The sequence below is a fragment of the Varanus komodoensis genome, unplaced genomic scaffold (assembly GCF_004798865.1).
Source record: "Varanus komodoensis strain SLA01 unplaced genomic scaffold, ASM479886v1 scaffold27, whole genome shotgun sequence".
Classification (NCBI taxonomy): Eukaryota; Metazoa; Chordata; class Lepidosauria; order Squamata; family Varanidae; genus Varanus; species Varanus komodoensis.
Window position 1 is genome coordinate 13380323 of NW_025335701.1, and position 13553 is coordinate 13393875.

Sequence of the window (13553 nt, forward strand, 5' to 3'; positions counted from 1 at the left end):
GCGACAGTATACAGCCTTGCCGAACTCCTTTCTCAATTTTGAACCAATCAGTGGATCCGTGCCCAGTTCTCACTGTTGCTTCTTGACCCACATATAGGTTTCTCAAGAGACGAAGATGGTCTGGTACTCCCATCTCTTTAAGAACTTGCCACAATTTGTTGTGATCCACACAATCAAAGGCTTTAGCAAAGTCATTGAAGCATAAGTAGATGTTTTTCCTGAACTCCCTAGCTTTCTCCATGATCCAGTGTATATTGGCTGTTTGATCTCTAGTTCCTCTCCCTCTTCGAAATCCTGCCTGTACTTCTGGTAGTTCTTGGTCTACTGCTGGAGCTTGTAGAATTTTGAGCATAACTTTGCTAGCATGTGAAATGAGTGCAGTGGTGCGGTAGTTTGAACCTTCTTTGGCATTGCCCTTCTTTGGGATCGGAATGTAAACTAACCTTTTCCAATCCTGTGCCCACTGTTGAGTTTTCCAAATTTGCTGGCATATTGAATGTAGCACTTTTACTGCATTGTCTTTTAAGATTTTGAATAGCTCAGCTGGAATATTGTCACCTCACTAGCTTTATTGTTGCTCAGAGTTTCTAAGGCCCATTTGACTTCACATTCCAGGATGTCTGGCTCGAGGTCAGTGACCTCCCCATCGTGGTTATCAGGGATGTTAAGCTCTTTCTTGTATAGTTCTTCTGCGTGATCTTGCCACCTCTTCTTAATCTCTTCTGCCTCTGTTAGGTCCCTGCCATTTTGGTCCTTTATCTTGCCCATCTTTGCATGAAACGTTCCCTTCATTTTCTTGAAGAGATATCTGGTCCTCCATATTCTATTGTTTTCTTCTATTTCTTTGCACTGTTCATTTAAGAAGGCATTCTTATCTCTTCTAGCTATTCTCTGGAATTCTGCATTCAATTGGGTGTATTTTTCCTTTTCTCCCTTGCCTTTCGCTTCCCTTCTTTCCTCAGCTATTTGTAAACCTTCCTCAGACAGCCATTTTGCTTTCTTGCATTTCTTTTTCTTTGGGATGGTTTTAGTTGCTACCTCTTGTACAATGTTGCAAACCTCCATCCATAGTTCTTCAGGCACTCTGTCATTCAGATCTAATTCCTTAAATCTATTTGTCACCTCTACTGTATATTCATCAGGGATATGATTTAGGCCATACCTGAGTGGCCTAGTGCTTTTCCCTACTTTCTTCAACTTAAGCCTAAATTTTGCAAGCAGAAGCTCATGATCTGAGCCACACTCAGCTCCTGACCTATTTTTTTACTGACTGTATAGAGCTTTTCCATCTTTGGCTGCAGAGCACATAGTCAGTCTGATTTCTGTGTTGACCGTCTGGTGATGTCCATGTGTAGAGTCGTCTCTTGGGTTGTTGGAAAAGAGTGTTTGCTATGACCATCGTATTCTCTTGGCAAAATTCTACCAGCCTGTGCCCTGCTTCATTTTGTATTCTAAGGCCAAATTTGCCTGTTATTCCAGTTATTTTTTGGCTTCCTACTTTAGTATTCCAATCCCCCATGATGATAAGGACATCATTTTTGGTGTTAATTCTAGAAGGTGTTGTAGGCCTTCATAGAACCAGTCAACTTCAGCCTCATCTGACTACTGTGATGTTGAATGGTTTGCCTTTGATTTGAACTGAGATGTTTCTGTCATTTTGGAGATTGTATCCCAGTACTGCTTTTCCTACTCTTTTATTGACCATGAAGGCTACTCCATTTCTTCTGAGGGATTCTTGCCCGCAGTAGTATACCTGATGGTCATCTGAATTAAATTCACCCATTCCTGTCCATTTTAGTTCACTGATTCCTAAGATGTCGATGTTCAGTCTTGTCATCTCTTGTTTGACCACATCCAGCTTGCCTTGATTCATGGATCTTACATTCCAGGTTCCTATGGAGTATAGATCTTTGCAGCATCAGACTTTCCTTTCACCATCAGATACATCTGCAACTGAGTGTCCTTTCGGCTTTGACCCAGTCGCTTCATTCTTTCTGGCGCTACTAGTACTAGCCCTCTGCTCTTCCCCAGTAGCATATTGGACACCTTCCGACCTGAGGGGCTCATCTTCCGGTGTCATATCTTGTTGCCTTTTGGTACTGTCCATAGGGTTTTCATGGCAAGATACTGGAGTGGGTTGCCATTTCCTTCTCCAGTGGATCATGTTTGTCAGGGCTCTCTGCTATGACCGTCCGTCTTGGGTGGCCCTGCACGGCATAGCTCATAGCTTCATTGAGCTACGCAAGCCCCTTCGCCACGACAAGGCAGTGATACATGAAGGAGTTACAAAACATACCCCTCTTTTTTTCTTTTTTTTAAATTAACTGTGATGGGGAAAAACCTCCATGTTTTACTTGTAATTAACATAAATATTTTATGTCCACTTTGAAGCATTTGTACTTCTTTTTTGATTAGCAGGAATCTTTCCTTGGAGGAGTCTAGACAGCTTTTCCACGGGAGGCCTCTGTTTTGGTAGGGCTCACAAGGGGTTTTGTTAAGGTACTCTTTAGACCTTACACTTCAGTCTTACCTTTCTCTCTCTCTTCCCTTCTCTCCTCTACCAACCGATGATAGCATCCTATGCAATAGCAGCCTCTGTAGTACCTTGCCACCCAGTGTCTGTATTGGTGTATGAATGGCTTTGGGGAGTATTGAGAATTCTCAATGGCCTCTCCAGTTTCATACTATTGGGTGGTTCCAAGTGTTCACTAGGAAATGCAAACTATGGTTCCGTTGCCACACTCAACATAAAGACAAGTTGTTGTTTGCATGGAAGCTGCTGTGAAGAAGGTAAACTCTCTGCTAGGCATAATTAAGAATGGAATAGAAAATAGAACTGCCAACATCTTACTTGCCTTATACGAATCTTTGGTGTGACCACACTTGGAATATTGTGCTCACTTCTGGAGCCTTATGTGAAAAAGGACTTTATTGAGTTGGAAAAGGTACAGAGAAGGGCAACAGAAATGATCAGGGGGCTGGAGCAGCTCTTCTATGAAGAGCAGCTATAACAACTGGGACTGTTCAGCTTAGAAAAAAGACAAGTTAAGGGAAACATGATAGAAGTATTTAAAATAATGCATGTTATGGAGAAAGTAGGGAGGGAGGCATTTTTCTTCTTGTCTCATAATACTTGAACCTGGGGTCATCCCATTAGCTGATTGGTGGAAGGTATAGGACAGATAAAAGGAAGTACTTCACACATTGTATAGTTAAACTATGGAATTTGCTGCCATGGGAAGCAATGGTGATGTCCACGAATCTGGATGGCTTTTAAAAAGGATTCTCATGAGGGAGGCCATCAGTGGCTACTAGCGTTGCTGGCTGTGTATTGCTTCCAGAGGAGGCATACCTGCATACATTAGTTGCTGAGGAGCTTGGGCAGGAGTAGGTCTTGCACCCATCCTGCTCAAGGGATCCTGTGGGCAGCTGGTTTGCTATCATGTGTACAGATTGATTGACTGATAAGCCAACATGGCTTTTCTTATGTCCTTTGCCCAGGGATAATCTGTAGCCTAAGAAAAGGTGACTGGAGTAGTTTTGATGGCAGGCAGGAATGCTTTCTGACTCCATGATACGTAAAGACCCTATTCTAACATGTTCTGTTCCTCCACCAGGCAGTTTGGCACCTGGACACATACCTACAAAGGGGACATCTACTATAGATAGATGGTAATAGGGAACTGTGAATAGTTAATGGAATGGGGAAGAAGGTGAATTGGGAGGGAAAGGAAATGAAATGATTGCTTGCTCTTTTGTTCATAGTGATTTATATATCCTGTACAATCTTTTCTATAGCCAAGGGGCAAACCCTACTTGCTTCTAAAAGGCCTTTAGTGAGATGAGGTTGAAATATTAAGATGCACGCAACAAGGAATATTCCCAACCTAATTATCCCACCCAATAATCCTTTAAGTCCCAGATTTTCTCATCTGTGCACTCCTACATCCCTTTCTCTGCTCCTAGAGGTACTTGCTAGCAGAACTAGGTCTGTATTTGCTCAATCCTTGCCTCGGATACTTTTGGAGGTGTGTATGGAGGATTGGTAACTCTGACCCAGCTATTTTTTTCTTCCATTGGTAGAGTCCCCTTCTATTTAATTAAAGTTTATCAGGAATGCATAATAATGTTGTTATAGAGAGAGTGAATCTGCAAAGCTCACATTCCAGCCAAGAGTCATACAATGCAAGGGTGAATGAGGAACTAAAAAAATCCCTAAGTGTTCCAAGGGCACTTCTGCTTCCTTTCACATTAGTCTTTGTTCAATAGCCTTTTGTCTTTCTGTTGCTTGCCATAATTTCAGTTCAGCACACCTCTCTGCCTTTGTTGCAACATAATTCAAGTACTATTCAGATAAGTTATCTGAGGAGCATGTGGTTTGTGTGCATTTTCCTTTTGTTGCATAGAGCAGGAGGGAAGGGGTAGTTAACGTAGATTTCACATTCAAGGTGTACCAGTACAAGCTTGCTCCATTCAGGAATGAGGTTTGAAAGCCTGTTGCACATATGGAGTTGAGACTGCTAAAGGTATGATTTCTTTAACTATGGTACCTAGTAGCATGTACAGCTGTGATTAGTTCCATGAGTAAGTACTCTCAGGAAAAGTGACATCTGGCTGTTTAGCATAATACGAGGAGTGGGTTTTTTGTTTTTTTTGTTTTTTTTGAGAATTTCAGCATTGGTTGTTTTCATTACGGTTACAGACATCTACCTCTTGTGACTGTGTAGAAAAACTTGATTGGGTGGTATCTGGATTTCATATTGGAAGGAGAGGACTTAAAATATGCTCCTTGACATCTAAGGGTGCTTCTTGATGGAGGGTTCCTTTTACTACAATTCAGAACACTTCTGTGGATCTCGTCTGTTTTTTCTCCTTAACTGATTTCCTGCTGTAAGAAAAAGATGGAAGAAGCAGTGGGAAAACATGAGAGGTTTCATCTGAACCTCCTGTAAAGTTCTATAAGGCAATGTGATGATGTGATAAAGGACTAATCCAGAAACACATCCAGTTTTCTACATGTAGGGTTACAATCAGGCGGTATACCCCTGACATGTTTCCCACTTCATTGAGAACTCGAGACTTCAGAATATAATATGATTAATATTGTGTGGCAATCTCTTGAATGCTACCAATGATTGGAAACCAAAGGGGGGGTGGGGGAATGTAAATGCTGCAATATCCAGAGAAACTTAGGTGGCAGTCCTATTCATAATGAACTAAGCCATACTGAAGATGGCATGACTTAGTTTTGAGTAAGTATGCATTGGATTGTGCTATTACTGTTTAGTTTGGTGGCCATTAAGGAACTGTGAACATGCATTGTCATGGAAAAGAAATGCTCTGATTACAAAAGGTTTTTCACATATTGTTATATAGCTATATGAAGCCTTATTATTGCATTAGCAGATGTTCTTATGTAGCCTCAAGCAGTGGGGAACTGCAAACAAACTCCAAATGGAAACTCAAAGATGGAAACACACAAGGGTATTGCAAGGATAGTGAAGGTTGGAGAGAGTGAATGCTTAAACAGGTTCATGTTGAGGACATTCCTGAAAATCACTTTGAGGTACACAATTTGTTAAGAGGATGTTTAATATTAATATATGGCTACCTATGGGTGTAACTGTACATCTGTCTGAAATATAAAATATGTGCAGGAGCTGGACAAGTTGCTGCAATTCAGTCATGTTAACCAGACACAGCTGCTGTCAAAAAAATAAATTGATACTGATTATTCTTGTAGGCATCCTTCTTAAAATAAGCTTAAAATAATATCTGAGGTCGTAGGACTTCAGATAGATATTTAACCAAGAACAGAGAGGATACGAATTATAGATAGATTTGTTGTTTATAGTCATAACAGTTGCATAAAATGGGAAAATATACTCTGGTTTTGATGGCTCTCTGAATACTTTTACAACTGTTTACAAAATTTTAAAGTATATTAAATATGTTTCAATATCTCCTTTGTTAAGCAAAAAGTAAAGCAGAGAATAGAATAATAACAGAGTAAAGTTTAGAATGTCTGAATGAATTTTTCCTTCAACTTCTTCCTGTAATGGAGCAGTTGTGGGTTGATGCTTTATTTTAACTTGTACTACAACACTTTAGCCAGTAGAGGTCAGTGAAGGAAATATATAGGAGGATCACTGGTAGCTAGCTGTTGTAACTCTTCGCAGTGTGTGAAATTGCTTTAGTCAGTAGTCCCAGCTCCCATTTTCTCCTCCCTCCTATGATCCTGTGCTGTTTAGATTATATTAAAGAGCCAGTGTAGTGGTATGGTTAAGAGTTTGGAACTGGGACACAGAAGATCTGGGTTCTAGGCCCCACTCAGCCATGCAGCTCCCTGGATGACTTTGCATATCTGTCTCATGTGATCCTAATAATCACTGCATTTTTTCAAGGTGTCTGCATACTGACTGCTTTATAACTTGCTCCTGAATTTTCCAAGTGATTGATGTCAGACTGACTGGTTTGTAGTTCCCAGGTTCTTCCTTTTTGCCTTCTTAAAGATAGGGATGACAATAGCCCTTCTCCAGTCATCTTGCACTTCTCCCATCCACTATGATTTCTCAAAGGTAATATACAGTGGTTCTGAGAATTCTTTTGCCACTTCCTTTATCACTCTAGGATGCAATTCATCTGGAGATTTGAACTCATTCAAACTAATTAGGTGATGCTTGATCATTTGCTTTTCAATCCTAAGATGACCTCCTGCCCATTCAGCTTGTACTTCCCCTTTGTTGGGCTGATCAGAGATCCTCTTCTGAGAGAAGACTGAACTGGAGTAGGAATTGAGCATGTCTGCCTTTTCTTTGCCAGCTGTTATCATTTTGCCATCCACATTGGCCAGTGGAATCCCAGTTTCTTTTCTCTGTCTTTTACTATGGATGTTCTTAGTTGCTTTTAGCATTTCTCAATAACCTCAGTTTTCCCTCAGCTTTAGGCTTCCTGACACCATTCTTGTAATTCCATCCATGCTACCTGTCGAAACCCTTCCTTTGTAGCCTTGGCTTCCATTTCCTGAGTGAGTCCTTTTTAGTTTTTAGCTCATCTCTAAGCTTTTTGTAAAGCCACATTGACTTTTTCTTCTACCTTTTTCCTTGTTCGAATTATTTGTAATTGCACCTTTAGAATTTCCTTTAAAAAAAAAAAATCCCACCAATTTTGAACTCCTTTTCTCATTAGAGTCACTTGCCATTGAACTTATTCTTCTGAGTTTATTGAAATTGGCTTTCCTGAAATCCAGGGTATATGTTTGGCTACATTTGGCTTTTGTTTCCTTTAGAATCAAGACTTCAAGTATGGTACGGTCACTTTCCCCCAGAGTTCCCATAGCTGCCACTTTCTCTACTAGGTCTTCCCTGATGCTTTGAATCCAATCAAAGAAAGATAGCTGCTCCTTGCTTTACTTTCTGTTGGAGGAAGTTACCAGCAACACAGGGAGGGACAATGTTTGGCAGAATAGGTCTCCCAACAGATATCAGGGAAATTGACATCCTTCATACCTACTACACTGTGCCTTCTTGATGAAACCCTGACAGCCTGCTTTTCAAAAATTTCATTCTCACCCTTTCCTTAACTGAGTGGTCAGTAATAGAATCCAGCAATCACAATCCTTTTATTCCTTGGTTCATTTATATTAATTCAGATGCTTTCAATGAAGCTATTAAACTTATCCCCCTGTATTTCAGTGTAGAGATATGTAAATCATATAGTGGAACTGTGCCTCCCTTTCTGTTCCTTTGGTTGTTCTTGAACAAGTTATATCCTTCAGTTGCTGAATTGTAATCATGGAAGTCATCCCACCAAGTTTCAGTTACTTGTGTCATTTTTCTCCACATATGTTAGCAGTCTTTACGAGCCTTAACAATCCTTCAATTAAATCTAAACTGTCCTCCAGGGAGACAGCATTCCTGGTGAGTCCATGGGTCTTTATAGTATGCATGTGTTTCCATTCCATGCAGCATGGAGTCTCCCACAACTAACACTCATTCTTGTAGGCAGGGGTATGTTGCCGCTGTTTGACTGACATTCAGGCCTTTATAGTTCTTCCATTGCAGGCTGTCCTCCAGTCTTATCCTCAAGACCAGAAAGTGGTTCCATAGTTCTACTGCTTTCACTGGTGCAGAGACTCTTCTAGTTCTTTTGCACTTAACTGTCACCTTTTTCCAGGGAGTTTCCTTCTCATTTTCTCTTATCTCAGGATTCTCTTCCGCCTCAACTTGCTGTTCCAGCTTCTGCATTACACTTAGCTGGCATGGTTTTACCACTCAAAATTCTTCACCTTCTCTTATCCCCTTGAGGGTGGACACTTGTCACTCCAGTGTTCTTACTTTTGCTCCAGAAAGGCTATTTGCTTTCACTTGAGCAAAGTGTAACCATAGCCCATGGGGCGCTCTCTGCAGTTTACATTTTCAACAATAAAAACAAATATACATTTTCCCAATGCAATGGGAGCCCAAATACATGTTGACTTCAGGCAAGAAAACAGACATTGCGCAGACCTTGTAGATTACCACCACTGGGCAGCCTTCTCAATCCATAGTCTCAGCTGCTGTTTTGATTGTACCTTGCTGTGTTGCCACAGCCTTTCTCCTGCCTTCCTGAAGGTTAACAGAGTCCCCTTTGCCTTTTTCTCTTCTTCTACTGCAGCTCAGTTGCAAATTCCTGTTAGTTCTCCCTGTTTGCTCACTCTTTGGGAGCTTGCATAAATGGTCCCTAGATAACACATCCAGTTTATAGCTGTTCCATCACCTGATTCTGAAATATGGCTCTTCCACTGTTTTGGATCTAGGTTGAACTAGTGCTATAAATTATATTCCAATTACAGGGAAATAATGATTTTCCATTGACAGTGCTGCTGCTCATTTCTCTTGAGCTTAAAAACCACAAAGGAAGTGAGAAACTGCAGGCGTTCAATATATAGCCTGCATGTCCTGCTTTAGATGTGTTAGTGTTCAAGATGTGGGCAGGAAGTGCATTTAGCTAAGAGCAAAGAAACTGAGGTTAAACATGACCAGATGAGCACATGTGTTCCCAAGTAATTTTTCTTCTGATGACTTTCCTTATGAAATTGTTTTTGCTTGATGAATATGTTTTTGGAATCAAAGCTTCCAGCTAAACGTTTTCTTCATTTACCCTGGGTTCTGTAAATGTCAGTGTTAGCATAGCTCTGAAAAATTAAAAAAATCAAAGTATCATATATTCTGAGATCGTAATAAATTCTAAAGAAGCACTGGTAGAATTATCATAAGACGTGCTGTGCCCACCTCTGAGTATAAAGTCCGTATTTAAGTGTTTTGTTAATATTCCATTCCAAAATACAGTATTTAGAAGTTATATATAACCAATTGGATTCTAATAAATTTAGGTAGGTATGTAAAGAAACATCATCTATGTTATAGATGATGGTTTTGCTACATGACAGTGTTTGTATTTTTTAAAAAAGTAGCCCAACACTAGAAAGGTGTTTTGCTACAAGTATCCATGTTGTACCAAAGTATTTTTGACTTTTGTGTTTGTGCCAAATTAAACACTTGCGCTACACAGAGATGATCTTCATGTGGCTTCTTTTCAATGTTTCAGAGAAAGAGAAAAAGAAAAATCTAGCAACAGAAGCTCTGCCATAAGCTTTGGCCATTAGGATTTCCTGTGGGATGTGACTGCCAAATGCCAAACTGCACTGTGTAGGTAACAGGTACATGTTAAAAGGTAGCATATAAAGTAGGCCAAATAATTTGCTTTCCAGTTTCTATTATTTCTTAGTTAATTTCTGTGGCTATGTCCTGCAGTAGACTTCAGGAGTACCATAAAAATCCTTTGAGCCATATATAAACTTACACAGAGCAAATAAAACAGTTACTGTAGTCATGGACACATGCACTAGTGTCGCAGAACAGCAGACATCCTCATTAATTCAAACAGAGGTGTGATGACATTTGCTTGGGAGACATATGGAGGCAGGTTTTAGTGTTCATATGCATTAGCTGATTACAGAAATCCAGTGACTTTCTTTCATGCCACTCCAGCCAGACATGGATGTGTATGGGGCTTTGTCATGGCAAGTCAGTACACACAAAGAACTTGAACTGAGGAGCAGCTGCCATATGGTTGCATTTCAAGTGGCTACCGTGCAGCTGTTTGTGATTCTGTGCCAACTCAGAGTTTGAGAAAGCAAAATCTATTTCGAGGGTAGGTTGAATGATACTCTTGAGGAGGAGAGTTCAATAGTAGTTGGGGAACTAAATAGAGATAAACTGGACGAGTGTCTTCAGTAGCTTATTTTTTTAAGCGAAACATAGAAATATTTGTATTTACTGTAGTGCCCCATTTGTTGACAAATTACAGTGCCAGCTGTCCACTTGCATAGTTCACCCAAAGAACTACTGGCAGCCTTATTAAAGTAGTAAATCTTGCTTTCTAAGGGTTTTGGAAAGAATTTGAGAGAAATGTGAAGGTCTTCTGAACTTTCACACTCTTAACATTTCAGATTTACATATAAGAATAAATTTCTGCTTTGATGGGGTTCTCTTTTCACAGGAATTTTATTTTCCTCATCTGTTCCTTTATGGGTGCTTTTAACTACAAGAATTAAAGCATTGAAAAATTGGCTCCACATTTAGGAGAATCTAAACTATATGAAAGTAGGATGAGTAATCCTTAAACCATGTTGCTAGTGAGACAGTTTTGGATTAAGGGCTGCAGCCTATCTGACAAATATTTTCTCTGTGTAAATGTGTTCCTGAGTGGCCTGGGCTCCTTCTCTGGGTTCCACTGCTGAACAGATTTAGGCAAATAACTGCAACAGGGAGGACTTTTGATTTTGGCTGTTTATGGATGCTCAAGGAAGTCTGCCTGGCTTTTACACTTAAGTTTTATGCACCAAGGAAAGATCTTTTCTCCCAAGGTACTATATTTTATTTTATCTTAATGTAATCTACCCAGATAACTTTTGTTGTCTTTAAAGGTAGCCCCATGTACACATTCATTGTAGTAATCCAATTGGGACGTTATCAGGGTATGGATGACCCATGCCTGCCTATCTCTGCTCAGAGATCACAACTAATTTATCAGCCTAAGCTGATAAAAGTGCTCTAGTTGCTGAGGACATCTGTGCCTCAAGTGACAAGTATGGATCCTGGAGCATGCCAAAAATGCATTCAGTACCTGATATTTTAGTAGCGTGCAACTGCTTCCAAAACAGATTGAACGCTGCACTTCTGGACATATAAACCACTGGCTACGTCCACAACAGCTTTCTTTTAAAGAAATCAAATAATCCAGTTTTAAAATGGCCAGAGAGCATTTTTGAAATTCACTCCCTGGCCCTTTTTGAATGGAAAAATCAAGTCCATAGAACAATTCGGGCAAGTGGGATATACAGTGCCATGAGATTACGTTTGTATTATGAAGAAGAAAAGGACAGAAAAAGTACCTTACAAGCATTTCAGACATAGAAATATAGAAGTTGCTCTAACAGATAATTTTTGATAGTATAATGAGGGTTCTGGCTGAGAGAATTGGATAACAGCCATTAGTTGTAATATGTTAAGCCCCAGGATGTAGAAAGTAGATGAAACAGTCCTATTTAAAAAAAATTAATTGAAATTTATTTTAACAAAAACATTAGCAAATGCCATAGTTCAGCACTGAAGTGACCTTTATTCTCTGCAATGTCAATATTTCTACTACTGAAGGCCTGTAATAGACAAAGGATAATGCCAAGGTCAATCTTTCTAATCTAAAGTATATTTAAAGCCATTTATATGGACTACATTGCCATTTCTGGGTGCTAAATGCATAGAACATGGCAGGAGGCACAGGTGTGGCCAGCAGAGAAGGAAGGAGTCCTCATATTCTACAACCTCCTTTTCATATGCTTCTTCCACTTCTTCCAGTCTTGGTTGAGAAAAGTGGACAACTGATTGCCATTACAGAGAGCACTGTAAGAAGTTCTGTTCAGTATCTCTGGCATTTTGCTCAAGGGATCCAAGGGTTAACTGTAAGCTCAAGGAGTGATCATTCAAGCCTTGGAAGCTGCCTTTTCTACCATCCCAGCCTCCAGGAGATCCTCTGCCAACAATGACTTGGAACATCTTCCAAAGGTGGTAGATTAAAAAGATATCGCAACTTCAAGCTGGAGTCCCTCACACCTTTTCTTTAATCTGGTTTGGATCATGGCTTACTACTAACAGTTTAGAGTGCCAAGTGGCAGCCTTGAGTACAGTTTATTCATTTTATTACATTTATATTCCACCTTTTTCTTTTTTTAAAGAACTCAGAATGGCTTACATCATTCTCTTCCTGCTGCTCTTTTTCTCTTCTCCCCACAAAAACAACCCTGTAAGCCAGCTTGGGCTGAGTCTTTATCTGGCCAGACTAGACCCCAAATTATCTGAGTTCCACATGCATTCTCTTAAACCACTGCACCACAGTGGCTCCCAGTTCTAGGGGGGTAGTTTCATTTCACCCCCAACTTAAGAGAGTTCTGAATTTGGATTTTCTATCTCACCTGCACATAGGTCCCTTATCAGGGATCTCAATAGAGTAATCCAGTCCCTCACCAAATCACCTTTTGAGCCTCAGTGTTCCATCCCTGTCAAGGAACTTACCTGGAAGTGGTGTTATTGATGGTCACCAGTGCTAGGAGTGACCCTCTCTACTAATCCATTCTTTAAGATAAAATCCAGTTTTCAACCGCCAAAGCTTATTGTCCTACCTGAGTTTTGCCTCACGCATTCTCACCAGAGAGAGTGGTTGTACCCTAAATTATAGTTCTTTTTACTTCAGCTTTGTTTTACTTAAACTAGTCTGTCATATGAAATGTCACTTTATACAGAGGGGAACATTCTCTCCTTGATATTTCTGTACAATATGTCTATTTTCTAATCGTAGGAATGTTTATTTCTCTGGGTGAAATTGCAGGACTATAGTGGATAAAAAGTAATTAAAGACTTAACCTGTGAAGTATGAATAAATTTTTGGAGACACTCTAGCCAAATGTAAGTGCCTGTTGCTTTTTCAACACTTTCCAGGGAAGGGTGAAGCATCACCAACCAAAAGCAATAGAACTTGTGTTTAGTTTTGGTCAGATAGTGCCTGTTCTACTAGCATTCTGTGGTTTTTCAGAATTATTTGCAGATGGGTTTCCAGCATTAATCCTTCTCGGGCGGGGGGGGGGGGGGGAGAGAACCGGCTGTTCTCTGTGTTAAAGTCTTGCATATTTCCTGACATGCATCACAAACAACAATTGTGATGAAATGCACTACTTCCTTTTTAAAACTGTAGTGAGCTGCTCAGTGCATACTTTGAAGAAAATGTTTACTGTTACTGTTGAAAAATGAAGCTGATACCTTCCTGGATTTGGGATCTGTAAGTATATCTAGTTGTTTTTCAACTCATCTCATTATCATAGTCTTACTAAAAAATTTTTGCTGTGCTTAGTTATTTCTAAACTGAAGTTTTGAGGGCAGAGTAAGTACTGTGCAAGGGTATATTATGAAGTGATCACTTGAAAGCAAAACACAGCTTGTGTTTGACATATACAATGT

The 13553-nt window shown here is 39.9% G+C and overlaps 1 protein-coding gene across 6 annotated transcripts in view; it reads left to right on the plus strand.

Annotated features, from left to right (window-relative positions):
- Positions 1-13553, plus strand: part of FGD4 (FYVE, RhoGEF and PH domain containing 4) — a 110986-nt gene that overhangs the window by 10491 nt on the left and 86942 nt on the right. For 2 of the 6 annotated variants that reach the window (XM_044433960.1, XM_044433963.1), the window contains exons 1-2: positions 12954-13004; positions 13291-13374. The exons of 3 other annotated variants lie outside the window; for them this stretch is intronic. The gene's annotated coding sequence lies outside the window, so the exon portion shown is untranslated. Of the gene's footprint in view, positions 1-12953; positions 13005-13290; positions 13375-13553 lie in introns of those variants that run through there. One more of the 6 variants, XM_044433964.1, reaches the window with a different exon arrangement.